The following is a 23,773-nucleotide window of genomic DNA, read 5'->3' as shown; positions in this document are numbered from 1 at the left end:
CGGAAAAAATTCTTACTATGTCAAATATAAAATATGTTATATGTAACAACTATGGGATACAGAAAACCAAAATGACATAAACAGACTACAACGACAGAAAAATAAAATATTGAAGCTAGTATATGACCTCCCTTATCTAACACCAACTAAAGAACTCATTAAAATAAACTAAACAATTAAATGTTAATAAACTTTTTCATCTAGAATCTTTAAAATTTATTCAAAGTTAGCCACTGATATTATTGCAGACAAAGAACTAAAACTTGAAAAAATTTGTAATTAACATGGACATAATATAAGAATATCAGAACAATATCACATACAACATTCTAAAACGAGACAAGGACAATCGAGACTAATAAATCAGGGACTAAAATTATACAATAAACTACCAGACAAAACTAAACAAAAGACTCAGACAAACTTTTCGAAAGGAGTAAAAAATATAAATACGAACAACAGAGTTATATATTAAATATAAATAAAAAAATATAAATATCTTTTGTAAAATGATAAAATAAATAAAATAAAGCCTTTAGAATCATTTTGATAAAAAACAGATACACGAGGGTAAAGTCGATGGTAAATGAAACGAAATTATTAACATATAAACAAAGAATATTTTACAATACAATGATATTTGTTCATAAAATTATAAACTCTAATAAAAAAACAGAATTTTGGAAAAAAATTGATCGGAACCAGCATGAACACGATCACAATACTAGAGAAAAGAACAAAATTGGACTTCCATTTAGGAAAAAGGCAGTCACAAAATTCAATTTTATTTAAAGCAATTAAAAAGTATAACGAACTGGAAAAAAATATTTATGAAGAAAAAAACATATCAAAATTTAAAATAATGGTCAAGACATATGTGATAAACAATTTATAAATTAAATATATTTGCAATGTTATTATTAGAACACACATAACAATATGTATGATATGTGTGCCCTACTTTAAGATTTATATAAAAAAAAATGAATGTAATAATCCGTAAGGGTTAATAAATGAAAAAAAAAAGAAAACACATTGTTTTGTAGACTAGAAAATTTTCATGCGAATAAACTTTTAATGCTTTTTTTTAATTTGAAAAAAGCGGATACAATATATTTTAACATCTAATATATAAATTATTTTGTAATTAAACCGTTAACTATTTTAAAGATGCAGATTACATCAGCATCAGAATAAATTATGTAGTTTTAAAACTATAATATTACGTTAAATAAATTTAAATGATCAAATTAAGATGTTTATCAAAATACAAGGGTTTGTAAGTTTATTTGAAAAGGGTTCTGTGGTAAATATGTCGTCTATTATATACATACTGTACTGTACCCAAATTGATACAACGATAAAGAACAACGAATAAAATATACTTATTACGTCATACTCCTATCCGCACCCGGTGGTACATTGGGCACTGGGAATTCTTTATAACTCGTTGGTGCGAAGTAGACTTGAGAGAGGCTCCATGATTTGGGGGTGTGAGTTGAAGTACTTTCTTAAGGTGGAGAGGGTTCAGAAGAAAATTCTTCGGTTTCTCTACATGAGGGAGTGCGGATATTATTCATGGCTTTATCCCACTGAGTTTTTTAATTTAAAAAAAATATATATTTGGACCCCTGTATTTAGTAGCCTTACGTGTCATGTACAAGGCCAAGGTACTCGGAAAAAAAAAGTTTTTGTTTGTCTTGGAAATGGGATGTTCGATCACTGATTTTGGTTTATTACCTTTATGAGTCCAATCACCATTGTTGCAAAGTCCAAGAACAATGGCGCGTGATAACTACTTTTAACCACAGTGTGGATATCTGTTAAGGATATTCCATCTTTCCTGCATTCTGTTTCAAGATTATGGCGTTGCCAACTGAAAAATGGGCACTGAAATAACAGATGTTCTATACTCTGTGAAGAAATATCATCGCATGGACAATAGTCATCATCCCTTAATTCAAACCTATATAGATAACTTCTCATAGCTCCGTGTCCGGTAAAAATTTGGGTCGTTTCGAAAGTACTTTGGTGATGATGACGGAAGTTTGCTGCATCAGCCAGCGTTGGGAAAAACATTTTAGAAATTTTGGAAAAACATTTTATCCCACTGAGTTCCTCCAGGGTATGCTCGGTTACAGCAGTTTGAAGACGAGAAGGAATGTGTATTTAACTACGCACTTCTTTCAATTGTTACACGGTATTATTAACAACCCTAAAATTATGCGGAGCATTAGCTTTTATGTTCCGGATAATTACCTTAGACAGCGTCAGCATTGACTGTTTCACATTTCAATATACAGGACCAATCTGCCAATGGTTATGCGCGTTGGAAGGGCTATCTCTATGTTGAACAATATTACTCTTTGGACATTGACATTTTTCACGTCTCTTAGGAAGTTTTTTGTTACAAGATTCTCTTACTTTTTTAACATATTATTCTCTGGATACTATGTACACGTGTTATTTGTATATATGCCTAATTTTACCCCATTATTTTAATTATTTCTATACGTATGAATTAAGATATTTATTTTTGTATTGAATATATATATCAAAAAATAAAATTGAAATTGGAAGAAAATTACGAAGAAAAGTGTTTCTTTTTTAAAAAACATTGTTTAAACTAATAAACTAAGCCATTTTTTTGTTGTTTTTTATGTGTCGTTTTATCATCGCTAAGATAATTTTAAGTTTTACTCCGCTCGGGATGTCACGAGTTGTCATCGAAGAGTTCAGTTGACATTAAAAAAGAGAACACGTACGTATGAAAACACGCTGAACATGACTACCCGGAAACCGGAAATCTATTAAAACACATAATTGATTGGTTATTCTTAACAGCTGATGACCAGGGCCTCGATTATGATGGGAAGATAAAGACGTCATACCTTCACCTAGACGGTATAGTTGAAGATAGCGATTATAAAGATATACTACCGACCCCCCATCGAGTTTTGGGTAGGTACATCGATATGAAACAAGGGAAAGCGTACGCCACGGTACACATATCTACGCTCTTAAATGACATAGCTTCAGTATGACGTCATATTTAAAGATTAAAGTCTCCCGACCGACTATAAATGTACACTACCGATACCCCCACCATCAAGTTTTGATGTAAGTACATCGGTTTATACCGATGGGTTTAGAACCCCTCGATACGTTTATCTACGCATTAACAGTGTCAAAAATTTTGTTCCACCGAGCAATTTTTCCTTTAGTTATGATTTATTTAAATGTTTAATCGTTTTAAGGTCGGCCGTTTTTTTCATAAAAGCATATTGAAAATATGAGAGAGAAATAAGTAAATTTTGAAGTCGAATTAAATTCTGACATAACTGTCAGTTTCGGAAACGAGTGGCTAGATGTAGTGGCTAGACTAGCTAGATGCTGCTCTATTAACATACAAGAGCATCTAGCCGTAAAATGTTACCAATTTATAGAGTAAATAAATAGAGTTATTATATTTTTTCAGTCTGTTTTACTATCTTCCGGAGTGTACGTATCGAGAGATTAAAGGAACCGGCTTTGTAGTCGCTCGGTAGATAAATACAGACGATCGATATGTATATCGTCTTGCCAATTGTCAAAGTTATACAAAAATCATGTTCGCGCGAGCATTTTTTGCTTGAATTGGGACTTATTGGAGTTTATAATCGCTTTGAAGTGAGCACTTTTTATAACAGGAGCCTATTTTAAATATACGCGAGTACTATTTTAAATGTTAATGACGTAAGGAACACGAATTAAATTGTTGCGATCATTTTTTGGTTTGTTTCGATCATATGATGTCGATATGACAAGTAGGTAGAACATACTGAGGTAAGATACAGATAGAACAGAAGTTAAGTATACCGTCTCGATATAGACAGATGAAGATAGCGTTCATAATTGAGTCCAGAACCTGTGATGTGTAAAAGTAGTTCATTTTTATTAAACGTATTTTTGTTTATTTTTTCATACAGTTTTTTAACACTTTGTATCCCGTGCACACGTGATTATATAACTTTGCGTTGTGTCCCGGTCCCGTGTTTTTTTATTTATTTATTTATTTTTGCACCACAACAGGCCAAGAGGCCCAATAACTGTGGTGAATTACATCACAGAACACCCAGGCTTGAGAAAAATCACATTTAATTTTTTGTGTCCGGGAATCGAACCCGGAACCTTCCATGCGTGAGTCAAGCGCCTTGACCACTACACCACGGAGGCCGCTGTTTCCACGTGGTTTACCAGCTGTCTATAAGGGTGCATTTTATTGACATCTAGTGACTTTTATTAGTACCTTTTTTCTGCTAGTAAGCCACGTGCAAACACGGGACCGGGACACAACGCATGGTTATTATAATCACGTGTTTACACAGCTCCGGGATACAAAGCACAAAAAAAGAAGATAGACCCTGTATATGTGTGAACATTGCAATGCGCAATGCGGCTCTCCATTAAGGCCAATGTTGGGCAAACCATTATACAAAAATTACGCATTTAATTATTTCAAATAAATAAGGGAAGTTTCAATTGATTTAACCCAGTTTTTTCATAATTATGACACTTTTAAGAAACCCTTCACAAAGCATGAAATTTCACAAAAATGGGCCCAGGGTAAATTCTATGTGTATTCAGCCGGTGCTCAAAATGTTAAGAAACTTTGTAAGTAGTACAATGAAATACTCTAATTTTAAAAATTGGTAAGGTATCCAAAATAAAACACAGAGACGCCGAGCTCCTTTCTTGATTTCGTCGATACTGCCTGAACTGAACAACTATGGGTGGCTTCAGCCAGACGACAGAATTTGATCCAGGATACGGCTCTACCCAATGTAGGGAGTACCGCTTTACCCCCCGTAAACTACTGGGAGTTTTACTCAATTCTGACCTTTCTCTTGACGCTCAAATTAGTAGAACGATAAGTTCATGCTTCTACCAGCTGAGACAAATTAAATGCATACGTAAAAAATTGCCGGTTGCTGCAGCCCGTCAATTAATAAATGCGTTTGTAGTGTCTAGAGTCGATTATTGTAATGGTATCTATGCAGGTCTACCAATGAACAAAATGACTCGCCTACAATCTGTATTGAATGCTGCAGTAAGACTTATTTTCGGAATCCCTAAGTTCAGTCGTATCACTCCACTACTTCGGGAACTACACTGGCTACGTTTTTCACAGAGGGTCGAATACAAACTCTGTTGGCTTATGTATAAGTCACTGCACAACTCTGCTCCGGAATATCTAAGGGAACTATGCATTCCAGATGAACTAGCTGACAGGCGTCTCACGCTTAGGTCAGCTCCGTCTACGGCGAGAGGAAAAGTTATTACACCTCTATGCAAACAGCGCACTAAATTTAGTGAACGCGCATTTGCGGTCGCACGCCCAATAGCATGGAACGCTCTCCCAGCAGAGGTGCGAGACTGTGAAAGTGAAGTGATGTTTCGGAAAAAACTTAAAACCCACTTGTTCTCTAAATCATTTGAATAAATCCGTAGCATGTAACAGCAAAATAAATTGTTTTAATTAAAATACAAATTTAAAAGCTTAAATTAAATTTATTTAACAATAGAATCACTATGGAAAGCGCTGTTGAGGTATTATATTACGGAAATGGCGCTGTATAAGTTATTTTTTAAATTTATTTATTTTAACAATGTTTGATTATCCTGGTAAAAGAAGAAGTATAAAAATTGGAAAATTGTTTCCAGGCGTTGCCTAGTAGGTGATTTGGTTCAGCCGGATGAATCTCACCCACGTGATAAAGGTTTCAGCTCTTTTACTTCACAAAAGTCAACAGATGGAAGAGTTGAGGAAACGTGGATGTTCAAACATGGGCAGAATGGTGAATGTTACACAGTGTGTAAAGTGGCCACTCAAACCAGCCAATGACAGGTCATAAGCCCCGTAAATGCCTAGACTTCCATATTCCCTTCTCGAAAACTTTTTCCCTCTCTGTTGAAATAAATTTATTTATTTTATTTTATTTTTTTGTCACATTTAATGTTTATATTTTTTTAATTTATTAAAACTTAATTGGTTATTTTATGTTAAAAATTTTTTGTTTTTAATACTTATTTTGTATGACTATGTTTTTTGAATAAAAAATAATAATAATAATAATATCTCAGCCTTATGTAATGTACGGATCTCGGCATTTGTGCATTTATCGTACATAGTTTTACCACACATTCGCCTGAGAGATCGCATTTCGACAGCATTCAGACTACTTTCATCCCGGTTTTTCATAGACCACACTTCGTACTATTCTCGTACACGTAACGCAAAAATACACTGTTTAAAATTAGCTGAAAATTTACTAACATGTAAATTAAATGTGTGTATATAAATTTGTTTCTTTATCCACTGGTTTATATTTCAAAACACATCAACGCGAAATATAAACATTTCTACACAAATATAAACGGTAGGAATGTATACATTTTATAGTATATATTAATACGTCACAGACCATCGGACATGACGTCATAATTATAAAAATAGTATGTTTGGTTTTGATACGGGGCTTACGGGGGCCGGGCGGTATTAAATTTATTTTTTATATTATCTTGTATTCATTATAATAAAATAAATGTAGAACATTTTTTTTCTCTCTTGCAAATGCCTCCCAATACAAAATTGACGTTCCGTTGTCCTGCTTCCCGCACTTCAAAACTGAACTGATTAAAAAAATAGAGTATCTGAATGATTTTTTATTTCAACAATGTTTGATTATGTCCAAATGCTTGCAGACTGGCTGACATAATCAAACATTGTTGAATTACTACCTGGTAAAAGAAGAAGTATAAAAATTGGAAAATTGTTTCCAGGCGTTGCCTAGTAGGTGATTTGGTTCAGCCGGATGAATCTCACCCACGTGATAAAGGTTTCAGCTCTTTTACTTCACAAAAGTCAACAGATGGAAGATTTGAGGAAATGTAGATGTTCAAACATGGGTAGAATGGTGAATGTTACACAGTGTGTAAAGTGGCCACTTAAACCAGCCAATGACAGGTCATAAGCCCCGTAAATGCCTAGACTTCCATATCCCCTTCTCAAAAAATTTCCCTCTCTGTTGAAATTTTTTTTTTTAAATTTATTTATTTAACACTTCTATACACACAAGCGGACCCGACATACGTTGTCCTGCCCGAACGTTGGCTTGCCTGCTATTAGCTTGGAAAAATACCTTTATTTGATAAGTAGGTGCCAAATATAGAATTCTTTTTGCAAATGTCAAACTTGGCCCTTTTCCTCAACAGGGGTGCACTTTATACATTAATGCGATTTTCAAAAATGTATTTAATGTCAGTTAATATTATTTTAGTATTACCAAAAATCCAGTAAAAATAAATACTTTATTTTGAGTTTGTCCAAATTTTTGTAGACAAGGACAGGATTCAACTCCCTGGGGAGCTGTTTATATTAACATATTACAACAGAGACGAAGAAAATTTTAGAGAAGGTCTTATGACTTGTCTTATGGCATATGACCTGTCATTGGCTGGTTTAAGTGGCCACTTTACACACTGTGTAACATTCACCATTCTGCCTATATTTGAGCATCTATACTCCGTCAATTCTTTGATCTGTTGATGTTTGTGAAGTTTAAGAGCTGAAATAATTCCATTAAATAAGTCTCACCCGCATAAATAAAGGTTTCAGCTCTTTAACTTCGCAAAAATCAACAGCTGAATGAATAAAAGGAATACAGGAGTTCAAATAGGGGCAGAATGGTAAATGTTATATAGTGTAAAATGGCCACTTAAACCAGGCGATGACAAGTCACAAGCGCTGTAGAGGACTAGACTTCTATATTACCTTCTTTAAAATTTTCTACATCTCTGTTGTAATATTTTAATAGAGACACGCCAATGGTAAATATTCGAGAAAAAAATCACTGCTTTTGTGCCATAATCCAGGCAGAAAATACGGCAATACGTTCGTATAAATAAAAGTCGAACCACATTTCCTCTTGATAACTACCAAATGTGGTAAAATCCAGTCCGTGTCACAAATATTTAGAAAAAACACAAAATACTGTTATGTGCTGAATCCATAGAATTAAGAATAGTCCAGAAGAAGCGTAGAATCATACTTGAATACATCGGACTGTGCCCAATAATTCCCTCACTTAGACACACTTTCGCCGCGCGCATATTTGAAGTCACCGAGTAATATTGCCAGATCGCGAAGAATATAACCATAACACAAATGTAAGGTAAAAAAAAAAACAATTTGTTAATTTTTCTAAAATTTTATTGTGCACTCGGAAACATTGATTGACACTACAGAGTAGATAAATAAAGGGTCATTTAATAAGATTAATTGAACTAATGAACTTTGAAGTTAAAATATAAAACAAATTTTATTTTACATAAAACGGATATTTTTATATCATATATTTTATGTTTTAAAGATAATTTCGGCCAAATGTCTACCACGGCGTTGTTTAATCCAAAGCTCAATTTTCATTATTTTTCTTATTATATGAGCAAAGTGGGGTAAAAAAATTTACTACCCTGGCAACACTAACGAAATTTCCATTTTGTTTCTTCGACAATCTGACAGATGGGAAAATAGTTCAATTTTGAAGTAACGCATTTGTGACAAACACATTCATTTGATAATTACACATGAAATGTGATTGCATCATGTTTCTTTAAGATCCTAGCAGTATTTTTACACTTGAAAAGGACACAACACGGCATGGTCAAATTCGAATCAAGAGTTGCGTACTGACCGACGTCTACAAAGAAACTAATGGGTCAAAACGTAAACCTACTCATTTATGAGTAGTTTAGTCGCCTTCTGTTTGATGTGCGTATGCGGTTTCCGGACTATTCTTAATTATATGGCTGAATCGTTTGACAGCGCGTGAAGTTCGCGAATTCAGAAACTAATTACAAGAACAGATATAGATTTGAAAAATACGCACGCCTGTACATAAAAATATATCATAATACATTCGAACAAGCTTGACATTTTCGCATTCATTAAGTAAAAAAAGCTTTTAGTGTAAAGGAAGCTTCAGGAAATCGCTCAAAGACAATTTGATATTTAAAACATACTTGTATTTTGTATTTTCTCTGTGTCAGGGCGGATGAAAAATACAGTTCTACGTTAGCAGTAGAATCAGAAATTTGAACAGCATTGTAAAAAACTCACAATTAGAAAATGGGAAATTATGGTAGGCGTTCGTAAATATTGTCATGCAAATAAAGTAAATCTAAATTGAATGGTGAGTACCTGACCCATTATAAAATATATCACAGTATACATAATATCTTGAGAATCTGTTAAAAAAGTAAGAGAATCTTGTAACGAAAAACTCCCTAAAAGATGTAAAAAATATCAATGTTTCAAGTTATATTATTCAACACAGAGATAGCCCTTCCAACAGGCACAACCATCGGCAGGTTGGTCCCGTATATTGGAATGTGAAACAGTCTATGTTGACGATGTAAAACATAAAAGCTAATTCTACTCACCTATCATACATTGTTGTACCACACATTCGCCTGAGGGATCGCATTTCGACAGCATTTACCCTATTTTCATCATATTTTTTTCAATTCCATACTACTACTAGATACTCCACCCTGATAAAAAATTAATACAACCTTCGGTCAAACGATTGGCCTACTACTCGGTTAAAGTGTACAATCTACTTCCATTATCCATAAGGACAATTAGTAAGTACTCGCAATATAAAATTGCTATTTAGAAATGTATAGTGGAGGTGGGTTGCGCACGGATCGATAAGTGGATCAAGCCAAATAGGTAAAAATTTGTGTCCTGCTTATGAAATTTGGTCTACAGGTCGATATGAATTTGTTGTATTTTTTATGATTATTTTAGTATATATTGCTTATTATGTTAACGATGATAATTAGGTTAATTACATTTTTATTTTTCTTTTATGTTGAGTAACTAATTTAAGGCATGTTTCACTTGTTGTAAAAAGATCGGAACCAGCATGAACACGATCACAATACTAGAGAAAAGAACAAAATTAGACTTCCATTTAGGAAAAAGGCAAAGTCATAAAATTCAATTTTATTTAAAGCAATTAAAAAGTATTACGAAATGGAAAAAAATATTTATGAAGAAAAAAACATATCAAAATTTAAAATAATGGTCAAAACATATGTGATAAACAATTTATAAATTAAATATATTTGCAATGTTATTATTAGAACACACATAACAATATGTATGATATGTGTGCCCTACTTTAACTAACTAACTAACTAACCATCACGCCATTTCCCCGGAGGGGTAGGCAGAGAGGATAGAACGCCACACCACTCTGTCCTGGCACACTTCCTTTGCTTCCTTCACATTCATACATCTTCTCATGCACGCACGTCGATTATTCCGACTTTTCACATGACCACTTTCAAGAATTTGTTGTACTTGATCATGCCATGTCTTTCTCGGCCTTCCTCGACTTCTACAACCAGACACATTCGCATCATAAATCTTTTTAGTCGTTCTTTCATCATTCATTCGCTCCACATGACCGAACCATCGCAAAAGACCTTTCTTAATTTTGTCGATAATGCTTAACTCAGCCTTGCATTCTGCTCTAATTTCGACATTAGGGCACCTATCATACATTGTTTTTCCGCACATTCGCCTGAGGGATCGCATTTCAACAGCATTCAGTCTACTTTCGTCCCTTTTTTTCCAACTCCATGCTTCGCTTCCATACATTAGGGTTGGTACCAGAACTCCATTATGAACTGCTAATTTAGCCTCTTGCGATAGACACTTATTTGCTACGACAGACTTTAAGGCACCATTAACTCTGTTACCGGCACTAACCCTCCTTTCAATATCCTTGTCCATATTTCCATCTCTAGTAAAGATACTACCCAGATATACAAATTCTTCGACCTGTTTCAAACTATCTCCATTTACTACAATCTTACATTCAGTCATAGTTACATTTCTTTCAAAGACCATGACGTTCGACTTTTGCACATTCATTAGCAAATCACTCTCCTTGCACACTTCGTAAACCTTTGTAACCAAGGATTGCAGTTCCTCTTCGCTGTCAGCTAGGAGGACTGCGTCATCGGCGTACAGAAGGCAACTGGCAGTTAGATTATTCATTTTCGCTCCCACATCCATACTTTTCAATTCTTTCATACATTTATCCATGTATATGTTGAATAACCACGGTGACATTACACATCCCTGTTTGACTCCTTTAGGGATATCAAACCAGGAAGTTAATGACCCATTTACCCTTACACACGCTACACTATCTTTGTACAAAGAAGCAATAGCGCGGACAAGGTTGTCACTCACTCCATACTCCGATAGAACCATCCATAATTTTTACCTATCAACTCGATCAAATGCTTTTTGCAAATCAACAAAAGCGCAAAAAAGCTTCTGGTTTTTCGCCCTACTTTAAGATTTAAATAAAAATAATAAAACAATAACATAAAAAAGAAAAGCTTAAACTATATCTATATGGTCATTGTTTGTCAGTTTATAGTGCAGAACATTTCCTAAATCTCGGATCGACTTGACTACATCAATTTTGGAGTTTTCTTTTAGGTACTAGAAGGAAATCGGTTGTATCGTTCTATGAAATAACATTATTTTGCATTTTTTAATATTTAGTTTTAATCTTTTGACTTTACACCATCGGTTAAAAGAGTTAATGTCTGATCGAAAAAGAAAACAGTCCTGTAAAGTTTAAATTATTTTAATAATTTTGTTGTCCTCCGCGAATGCTATGTGACGTCTTTCCAGCATTAGGTCCCGTGTTCTTTATTCCCAGTTTTATGTGCGCTTCTTGGTCACCCCAGTAAAATGTATTTTCTACAAGTAAAGAAAATAACACACTAAAATGTCTGACCCGAACACTTCCGACATCGCATAAGCTTAATAATTTATGAATTTTATGTTTACGCTATTGTTAAATATGAATAAAACGAGCGAAGTCAATAAAATATACCACACCACAGAAAGGCGTCATACGTTTTCGAATCACGTTTACACAAATAAAATCTCTTATAAGCATTCTAATTTAAACACGCGTTTGTTCTCAATAATTAAAAAAAATAATCATGAAAAATCTGACCTCACAAACGCATGACCATACTAAAAAAATTAATTAACAAGTAATTATATAAATGAATTATTATTCATAAAGTGTGGTTTTTTTATTTAATTAACATAAACGGCAAATCTGCCTTTTACAAAAATTTATTATACTAAATACAGTCTGTATTGAATGCCGCAGACTTATTTTTGAAATCTCCAAGTTCAGTCATATCACTCCACTACTTCGGGAATTACACTGGCTACGTTTACCATAGAGGGTGGAATACAAAGTCTGTTGGCTTATGTATAAGGCACTGCACAACTCTGCTCCAGAATATCTAAGGGAACTCTGCATTCCAGATGAACTAGCTGACAGACGTCTTACGCTTAGATCAGCTACATCAACGTCGAAAGGAAAAGTTATTATACATCTACGCAAACAGCGCACTAAATTTGGCGAACGCGCATTTGCGGTCGCAGGCCCTACGGCATAGAATGCTCTCCCAGCAGAGGTGCGAAACTGTGAGAGTGAAGTGATGTTTCGGAAGAAACTTAAAACCCACTTGTTCTCTAAATCATTTGAATAAATTCTTAGCATGTGGTGACAAAGTACATTATTTTTCTTAAATTAAAAAGTTAAAATTAAATTTATATCTTAATATAATCACTTTGTAAAGCGCCCTTGAGGTATTATATTACGAAAATGGCGCTATATAAGTTATCTAAAATAATTATTATTATATTTGGTCTAAAATTTATATTTTTGAAAACATTAATTTCCTTTTACCCAAGATATGTAAAAAAAATTAACCTAAAAATTATACAAGATTTATAAAAAAAAAGTAACCTAAAAATTTTTAGAATTAGAATAAATGTAAAAAACAATTTAAATAATAAAATATTTTAAAGTAATTTAACAAGAAAATCGTAAGTACTGTTTCATACAGCTGGGCAAAGTGAAGTATGTGTCTATTAATTTACATACAAAAGGTTTTTGTACATTATTTGAGACAATAAGTCCCAACTCCATGGGACTAAAAGTCCTGTATTGAGATGGGACGAGAAATTATATGACACAGACACATGAGTATATCACCACAAATATAGGATTAGAAACATAAAAAGTAATTATAAAAAAATATTTTAAAAAAACATATATATGGCACATCAATATGGTAAACATCGTGGTCACAAAACAATCATGGTTTTATTTAAACACTATAAATATTTTAATGATGTAATAACTTATATTTGCAAATAAGTCATTAATTAAGATACTCCAATAGGGATCTGATACTAAGTGAAGGGGTCAACACTGTTCTGGCATCGAGACAACACTATAACGTAGGCAAAAAGGTCCATAACCTTTTGCCAGAATCGTGGAAAGACGGGAGTGTTGTCAAGTTACGGAAGGTGTTGACCTCGCTCTTTCATGACATTGGTCGTAGGGAGTCAGACAAGTTGATGCATGCCACGGATTGGAGAACCTTACTGGATGTCAAAAATAAAATATAAAAAATAAAGAATAATTTAAAAAATATATATTTATAGATGACAACCATGAAGTTTCGCATAAATAAATTGTCTATGTTTTTATGAATGTATGTATGTGTATGCGCATGGGTGTATGTACGTGTGTGTGTATGTACATTATTATATATGTGTATATTTATATATACATGTGTGTATATATGTGTATGTCTGTATGTATATGAATCAAAATGTGTATCCGAATAAGTTTATATTTTGTTTGTCTGTGCTCTATATTAATTTGTTAAGTATTATAATATATTAAAATGAAATTGCCTAGCTTAGAACGGGGTATGTACCCTTGTTAGCTGGGCAAAGTGAATATGGAATTGTATTTTGATAAAGAGTGTGAATAAATAAATAAATAAATAAATAAATATATGGAAAAAAAAAAATAAAAAAAAATTTAAATACTTGGTACACTTCCACTTATTTGTTTGACAAATTAGCGCTATCACCCTCAAATGGGCATCTTCAGACTGGTGATTTTTTTACAGTGTAAGGGTATTTGTATAAAACGAAATATTATCTTAAGTGTAGGCACATTTTTAAAAAAGTTGAAAGAGATACAATACGCAATATTTCTATGGAAAATTGAACAGAGTGGGACAAATTATTGAAACATGTGTTGGCGGTGTACTGTAAGAGAGGATTCTATTATTTTAAAAACATTTATTGTTTTATTATAATGTACAGGTTCCAACTAAGGGTATCTTTTTGAATTCTATTTGCTGATTTATTAAAATTCTATCGCTATTATTTTTTATCCTATTTATTTCTAAAAATTCTAATCTATCTAACTTTGGAATTGTATGCCCTACATGTAATTTTTTTGTATCTTTTGATTAGTCAAAATGATATTTTAACTCATTTAAATGTCATGCATTGTTTGATATATCGTTATTTAATCTATGTGAAGCTAAATGTTCTTTCAGTCTATATTTAATAGCTCTCCCGCTTTGTCCTATACTCGAACCAGGACAAGTACATCTTAATTCATATATTCTGCTTTTTTCAAATTTGTTGACCTGATCTTTACTTTTTATTAATGTTTGGCCCAAAGATTTTTTATTATAAATCGAAACTAAAAGATTTTTTTTCAACACTTGTTTTATTTTATTGGTAGTATTATCAAATAGGTTTGTCAATAAATATTTTTAATTAAATATTTATCATGAGCGTCTTTACCGTTTTGCTTTTTTAACAAATTGTTTCGTATGAGATAGAATCATCCGAAAACCCAAAAAATCGCCTAGTTTTATCTGCCGTCTTCGAACCTACAGTATACAATATAATAAAAATTAATTTTAAAATACGGAAAAAGTTCCGACACAGAAAATTTCCTTCTGATACTTTTTCTCAAAACAAATACAAAATTGATAAATATTGATGTTTTTTGTTGATATTTCTTGACAAAACTCCATAGTTAATGATTATGATAAAATTATAAATACATTTATCAATGAAACTTCTTGGTTAGGTTTTACTTTTTATTATTTTTACCAACGAGCGCTTTCGCCTAAGTAGGCATCTTGAACAGTAGTAGGCACCAGTCTTAAAGATGCCTACTGAGGCGAAAGCGCTCGTTGGTCAAAATAATAAAAAGTAAAACTAAACCAAGAAGTTTCATTGATAAGTTTATTTATTATTTTATCATAATCATTAAAATCGATAAAGTTTTGGGGTGCGGAAAACTAGACAACGAAATATCTGTTTGTCGATTTTACTTAGGCATGGTCAGTCCGTTGTGCAGTTGTCTCTTTCGCACAATATCGGGGAGGCATCTGTGAGAGAGTGGCAGAAAAACTATGTGTAAACTGTAGCTAACTTCGTGATTGATAATCCTATAATGGTTTTCGTCCGAATGGGCGTCTTTACAGGCGGGTCGCGTAATATTACTCCGAGGTCCAAATATTTATTCATCAAAGTTCTCCGACACTACACATCCTTTTAAGAGATAACTCTATTTCAAGATAGGAATAATGACTAATACTTTTGATATAAAAATCAAACACTGATTTGAGTCTACTAATCCAAAGTGTTTCAAGGAGTTTGTTACAGCATTGCCTAAATTACCATCATCATCATCAAACCCTTATCCACACCCGATGGAGAGGTGAGTGCATTGGAAAAGTACCGATCATGTGTTACAGGAAGGTAAGGTGATTAATCTTACGCTTCAGGTGCCAATTCAGGGGCAGTAAAATATTGCAGTTCGAAACACCTTCGAAATCAATATTTCACGTCCACCCTGCCAGGAATCAAACCCAGGGCCTTAAAATTTGTAAGCGAACGCGCCAACCTTATCACAACTAGATATACTTATTTACACTCAATTTCCTTATTCAGGATTTTTACCTGAGAGCAGCCATCGAGCCGAAAACACTCGTCCACGGTTTTGGTTCAATTTCACACACAATGTATTCTTCATCCGCCTGGACACAGATATTAGTATAGCGTATATTATTACAGTATTTTTTTTTTTTTAATTTTTAAGTATGGTTCGAAAGTGATACAAATTATATCTAATTTTTACAACTCCTTAGGAATATTATATGTAATCATGTACGTATTAAATTTTCTAAAAAATATTATATTTCAACAGATTTAAATTTAAATTCGAATTTACGTTGTACAAACATTTAGACACATCTCAAAACACCGTTGAATAAATTATTTGACCTAACCTTAAATACAATTTGATTGAAATAGTATTTTTTATAGATAAATTAAGCATAACGATTGTTTAGAAAGTTACGATAAAAATAATATTTTCAATTGTATTAAAAAACTTTCCGATAGTTTTTGATTATGTTAAAGTTTGTAATAAATTGAGTCATTTTTAGCAAACGTTTATATTTGAATAGTGACTCGGTTTTGAATACCAAGTAACAGAGACTACACAACATATCCACGTGGCGATATTTTCCGCCATTAAAAACATAAAATAACTTTTATCTGATTGAAATCCACTGAGCTTTTTAATTAGAATATTATAAACATGACTCACGAAACTTTAATTAAAATTATTTAAATAATTTATTGTACTAAACTTAAAATCCACTTGTTCTCTAAATCATTTCAATAAATCTTTAGCATGTGGTGACAAAGTACTTTGTTTTTCTTTAATTACAAATTAAAAAAGTTAAAATTAAATTTATTTCTTTATATAATCACTTTGTAAATTGCCCTTCAGGTATTATATTACGAAAATAGCGCTGTATAAGTTATCCATTATAATTATAATAAAAAACTTAATATACATAAAATATTTTATGAGTTTGTAAACTTTTCTTCATAAACGTATCACTTAAAGCCTGTAAAACTCACATGTAAAAACGATAAATATCACATTGTTACTTTAATTTAAAATTCAGTAGCTTAATCAGACTGTTTATTTTTTTTTTAAAAACGTTATCGAAACTTATTTATGAATTAATGTTTAAAAAATTAAACGGTTGAAACAAAAATAACACGTGGAGTTTTGCAAATTTTGAGGCTTGGCCTAAACAGAAGCGTTCTGTTGTTTGTTTGACGTGAATTTTCCGGTTTTTACATGAATGTGTTAGAAATACAGATGTAAGTTTTTTTTAAAAAGGATTATGACATGCGAACGCGCGGTTTTGTATTTTCAAAGGCGCGTTTCAAAACTTTATTTGATTTTTGAACTGACGTTCGGCGCGTTCGGTAATGCGGGCGGCTGTCTTCTTCCTTTTTCTACTTCGCGGCTGTCAGCGCGAGTTGCCGCGGGAGGTGCAGCGCGGTCCGCACTCCTACAAGAACTGATCTATTTCGAGAACACACCGCCCTGGCCGGCTCCGTTGTGCCACTGAACTGTAGATAAAATTAACTGCCATATTACAGGACGGCCTGCGCTCATGTGCAAGGAAACGAGACTTTTCCGAGCGCGGGAAACGGCTGCAGATGGCGTCCGATATACACGCGCGCGTATGTAAACTTATACACAACACATGCGCGAATTCTAGATCGTACGTCGCGTCCTACGTGTTTTTGGTAATATAATTCAAATAACAAGAAAACCTCGAACGAGCATTCTGCTGGGATTTCCTCTGGTAACCGCATGATCAGAAATATGTATTAATTACCATATTACACCAGAGATGAAGAACATTTTAGAGAAGGTAATATAGAAGTCAAGGCCGTGTAACCTGTCATTGGCTGGTTTTAGTGGCCACTTTACACACTGAGTATTTTTTAAATCATATTTGTTTCATCTTTTGATGTTTGTGAAGTTAAAGAGCTGAAACCTTTATTTATGCGGGATAGATTCATCTCATAGCATTATTTCACCTACATACTAGGCAACGCATAAAAAAATATTTTTTTAAATTTCTATACTTCTTCGTGGACCAGGTAAATTTTTGTAGACAAGGGCTGGATTAAACTCCCTAGGAAGCTGTTAATATTAACATATTACAACAGAGATGAAGAACATTTTAGAGAAGCTAATTTTTAATTTTTTAATTATTTTTTTTTTGCCACCACAACAGGCCAGGAGGCCCAATTACAGTGGTGAATTACATCACAGAACACCCAGGCTTGAGAAAAATCACATTTTAATTTTTGTGTTCTCACGGGGAATCGAACCCGGAACCTTCCGTGGGTGAGTCAAGCGTCTTGACCACTACACCACGGAGGCCACCTAATATAGAATAATATAGAAGTAAAGGCGTGTGACCTGTCATTGGCTGGTTTAAATGGCCATTTTACACACTGTATAACATTCACCATTCTGCCCATATTTATATTCATTCAACATCTACTCGTATATTCCTTTAATTCATTCATCTGTTGATGTTTGTGAAGTTAAAGAGCCAAAACCTTTATTTATGCGGGTGAGATTCATTTAATGGAATTATTTCACCTACATACTAAGATAAGATATAAATTCCTTTTTTCTATGATATGTTTTGTTGTACTTAAATAATAAGGAATATTTTTATGTTTTTTTTTTAAATATTTTTTATTTCCTTTTTTAATTACTATAAAATGAAAAAAAGTACCTTCTAATCTTTTACAGAATATTTTATTTTCTCTTTCTTATATTACACAAATATATTATACCTGTCTTTTCATTATGTAAGCCTAGGCATTTACAGGGCTTATTACCTGTCTTTGGCTGGTTTGAGTGGCCAATTTATTCACTGTGAACCATTCACCATTTTGCCAATGTTTGAATTTTCATAATTCTTTAATTCTTTTATATGTTGATTTTACTGAAGTAAAAGAGCTGAAAACTTTATTGTTGTGAAGAGATTCATCTAAACGAATTATTTCACATACTAGGCACGCCAGAAAACGATTTTCTAATTTTTATACTTTTTCTTGGAGCATTTGGTTTTATTGCAATATTTTGAGTTTGTCCAAATTTTTGTAGACAAGGACTGGATTCAACTTCCTGGGGAGCTGTTAATATTAACATATTACAACGGAAATGAAATACATTTTAGAGAATGTAAAATATAAGTCTAGGCATCTACAGGGCTTATGATCTGACATTGGCTGGTTTAAGTGGCCACTTTACACACTGTGTAACATTTACCATTATGCCCATATTTGAACATCTATATTCCTTCATCTGTTGATTTTTGTGAAGTTAAGGAGCTGTAACATTTATTTATGCGGGTGAGATTCATTTGATAAAATTATATCACCTACATACTAGGCAACGCCTAAAATTTTTATTTTAATTTAAGTCTTGTCTACAAACATTTGGACAAACTCAAAATATTGTTGTATTATTTAAAGCTTGACTGAGTTTTAGTCCCAACACTCGTGAATGGAAGTGAAACATGGAACTGGCAGAGGAAGGATGAAAGCCGAGTGAACGCGGTTGCGATCTCTTAGACGAATGTGTGGGAAATCAATGTGTGACAGGGTTACGAATGACAAAATCATATTTCCCCACAGAGATATCCAATTTACGCGATTTTATGTACAATCCAGATATCTGTGTTCTTCGTTGGGTAATCAGTTCAGCTCATCTGTAGCTGAAATCAGCTTTTTACAATAGATTAAAGTGACCAACTAAAACAAGATTTTAACAAATACAGTATGACAGGGTTACGAATAATAAAATCATATTTCCTTACAGAGATATCCAACTTTCACGATTTTATGTTCAATCCAAATATTTATGTTCAGGCGACAAATCTGAGCCAGGTATAATAACCAATATTGAATCAACTGCTCCACAAGTGTATAGCTTATGTTAGGTTTTTGTTATTTTCATTGTGTGTTTTGTAATATAAATAATATAGATGTACATAAATGGCGGCCTCCGTGGTGTAGTGGTCAAGACGCTTGACTCACGCACAGAAGGTTCCGGGTTTGATTCCCGGTGAGAACACAAAAATTAAAATGTGATTTTTCTCAAGCCTGGGTGCTCTGTGATGTAATTCACCACTGTAATTAGGCCTCCTGGCCTGTTGTGGTGCAAAAAAAGAAAAATGTAAAAAATGTAAATACCTTGTTTTTAAAACTGTCTGAATATTTGTTAATTATCTTCGTTTTTTTAAGTTAGTCTCCTTTGTTTATTCTCAAATGTAATTTAAAAAAAGTTTATTGTTAAGGGTCCTCGGCACGGGAAACCCCAGTGAGGTCATATTATTTTTATTATTAATTATAGTTTGTAAGCAAAAAATATGAATAAATAAATAAATAATTGATGTAGGAGGTTTTTGAAGCTTGAGCGACACTAGATTCAAAGTAACCAAGGTATTTAAATTGAATTAACTACCTGGTAAAAGAAGAAGTACAAAAATTGGAAAATTGTTTTCAAGCGTTGCCTGATACCCACGTGATAAAGGTTTTTAGCTCTTTTACTTCACAAAAGTCAACAGATGGAAGAGCTGAGGAAATGTGGATGTTCAAACATGGGCAGAATGGCGAATATTACACAATATGTAAAGTGGCCACTTAAACCAGCCAACGACAGTTCATAAGCTCTGTAAATGCCTAGACTTCCATATTCCTATCTCAAAAATGTTTTCCGTCTCTGTTGCAACAAATTTAAATTACAAGAACGCTAACACTTCAGTTATAAAGAAAAAATTACAAAAATGAAACAATTTTTATTAATAAATTATTTTTATGTATAAATTATTTCGCGGATACTCTGAATATGCGTTAAATAAAATTGCAAAGAGACATAATTATGCAATGTATTCGAATGGCTTTTTCTTCTGAAAATATTTCTTACTTGTCATTATAATGTCGAATGCAGATCATATCCGTATAATTCTTACACAACCCTTAATATATATTTTATCTGACTGTCAAATACAAACAGCATTGAATATTTAGGGAAGGGATGATATTGACGAAATCGTGGTTTTGTACTGTGACAGTAAAAAGGCCTAGTTACTTATGAGGACTGTAGCCAAAATTATGTTGGATATGCCTACCGCTTTTCTCTGACTTTTAGGCTGCGTCGTATGAGCCGCAACTCACGGATATATATTAAATTAACTCAATCGACCGTTTGAAATCAATTATTGTATTCAATTAAAATTAGATATGTACATTTACATTATCATTTTTATGTTTCGGATTACATAAATTGGGAGGCTATGCGGTGACAGCGAATTTTGATAAACAGTAGCTCAATCACAAATAACTATCGACGTGCTAATAAGCGAGGTGATTAAAATTTTTCACCATGGTTGTTTATCGTATTCGCGATTATAATCCAACATCCGTGAACACCTGATATTAAATGTTAAAATATTTACGTCTCGCGACGTATAATCCTGCTGCGCAATCACATATTTTAATTTCACCGAGAAAATATTCCAACATTGCTATTTTTATTTATTTATTATTTACCATGCCATTTATTGCATTTAGTCGGCGGTTGGCAAGCCAAATGTCAAGAAAAGTAGTTTCCATAGTAATTGTAATTTAATTTTAACTTTTTTGTATTAGATACTTCTTAAATTTTCCAAATGCAATATATTGTTTAATTTTTTATAGTAAACGCCGATTTTTCGCCAGTGAACTGCATTTATTTACGAAGAAAACAAAAAACAAATTACACACGCGTTGATTTATGACTACGATAACTTAAGCATGTTATTACGGGAGTAAAAAAATATTCTCACATCTCACAACATCTTCGAGATTTGCACTGGTTAAAAAGCCCAGAGAGAATAACATATAAGCTGTGCTGGACAGTATTCAAATCCCTTCATGAAATGGCTCCAAAATACCTATCGGACCTTTGTATTAGGGAAAATACATGTCAAAGAAAATCTACTCTTAGGTCAGCATTTGATTCAGGAAGAGGAAAACTTGTCGAAATCCGGCGCTCCCCAAACACTAGATTTGGAGATCGTGCTTTTGCCGCCGCCGGCTCCTCTGCCTGAAACCAATTGCCTTCAAACTTACGAATCATCGACAGTCCCAGTCAGTTCAGATCCCAACTAAAATCCCACTTCTTTAAACTATCATACCCTCAATTTTAAATCTGGAAATATAATGTATCACTTAAGTTTAGTTAGAATGTAAGTTTAGATATACAATTGTAAAGCGCCGTTGAGGTGATTTTTAACAAAAATGGCGCGATATAAATCAGCCAAATATTATTATTATTATTATTCATTATTAATAATATTGATGATTTAGTTGATATTTCTTGATAAAACTCCATAGTTAGTGATGATGATAAAATTATAAATAAACTCATTAATGAAACTTCTTGGTTTAGTTTTACTTTTTATTATTTGGACTAACGAGCGCTTTCGCCTACGTAGGCATCTTCAAGACTGGTGAATTGTTTACAACATTTACAGTTTTTATACTATTCTCAAAAATGAACTGTTTAGCAAACTAGTTGTAAATATTTATGTTTCTGTCCCCTGTTAAAATACTTATTTGATCTTATCTCCAAAATATGTTAAGAATAGTATACAAACTGTAAATGTTGTAAACATTTCACCAGTCTTGAAGATGCCTACTTCGGTGAAAGCGCTCGATGGTCAAAATAATAAAAAGTAAAATTAAACCAAGAAATTTCATGTTCATTATTGTTCGTTGTGATCGCTCAAAAGCTCAGCATGTTTTTAAGCACGTCGATAGTTATTTGTGACTGAGAAATAAATAAATAATAAAATAAATTACAAAAAATAAATAAATAATATTTATTATATTTGTATACCGTGCGCCCAAAAAACGGAGATAAAACTGGGCTTAAATATTGCAGTAAATATCTATGGTGTGTAAAAAAACAATACTCTAGTGCCATAATCTAAGGAGACAATACGGAATACGTTTATATGAAGAAAAGTAAGACTGCGTTTCCTCTTGAGATAAAACATTATTTAGTATATATAAAAATGTTTTGCTTCAAAATGCTTTTACGTAAATATAGGAACAGGTTCGGTTTCTTTAAATAAAACTATCGACCTGTTTATACACGTAATGTCCCTTGAGCCCTTTAAAATTTTGACACTCAACTCATGCCTAAACGATCAGTCGTGCTTAACGTGTATTTAGTCGTCCTTTAACCACCAGCCGGGTTTTGACTTGAACCTGACATTTAATTAAATAAATAAATAAAAAACTCTTTTAAACATGAGTTTTCACTTTATTAGAGAAGTAGGAACGTTATTATTAATTATACGTGTTCAAACCATTTGTAGTTTTATACTAATTTTGACAATAAACCTATTCAATAAATAAAAGAAATATAAAAAAATTTAAGCCAAAATGCCTGATTGTGTCTTGAAAGCGTGTCAAGAGCCTTCGGATAAACGTAAACAGTTTAGTAGTTACTTAGGTACAGTATATGATTGGACTTAAGATGATTTCACAACTTAAGATTATAAATATTAGAATTTAAAATTATTTTTATACATATCAACCTCTGGTTTTTTTGCCAACAGGGGTGCACCTAATATAAGAATACGATTTTAAAAAATGTATTGAAGTCAATATTATTTCTGTATTACCAAACATCCGTTTAAAAGAAATAAATGTGTAGAAATTAAAAAGAATTAAAGTAAAGAATCCGGTTGGGATCCACAAAAAACGAATGCCGTTTGTAATATTCTAAGTTTTTTATATTAAAATAAACCATCCTCCTAATTTTTTGGTATGTGCATTCTCGCCGAATGCAGCCCTTTATGTCGACGAATAACACATTTACGCTCCTAACTTTTTTTC

The 23,773-nt window shown here is 32.8% G+C and overlaps 1 long non-coding RNA gene across 1 annotated transcript in view; it reads right to left on the bottom strand.

Moving 5' to 3' along the window:
* Window positions 1-17,372, bottom strand: part of LOC148283844 (uncharacterized) — a 50,673-nt gene extending 33,301 nt beyond the window's left edge. The window contains exon 1 of the long non-coding RNA XR_015825491.1: window positions 17,262-17,372. This is a non-coding gene — a long non-coding RNA (uncharacterized LOC148283844). The remainder of the gene's footprint in view (window positions 1-17,261) is intronic.
* Between the last annotated feature and the right edge of the window lie 6,401 nt (window positions 17,373-23,773).

The sequence above is a fragment of the Micrasema longulum genome, unplaced genomic scaffold, assembly GCF_059751315.1.
Source record: "Micrasema longulum isolate JH-2025_06_02 unplaced genomic scaffold, ASM5975131v1 h1tg000190l, whole genome shotgun sequence".
Classification (NCBI taxonomy): domain Eukaryota; kingdom Metazoa; phylum Arthropoda; class Insecta; order Trichoptera; family Brachycentridae; genus Micrasema; species Micrasema longulum.
Note: the sequence above shows the minus strand (reverse complement) of the source record. Positions and strands in the feature narration are given on the sequence as shown.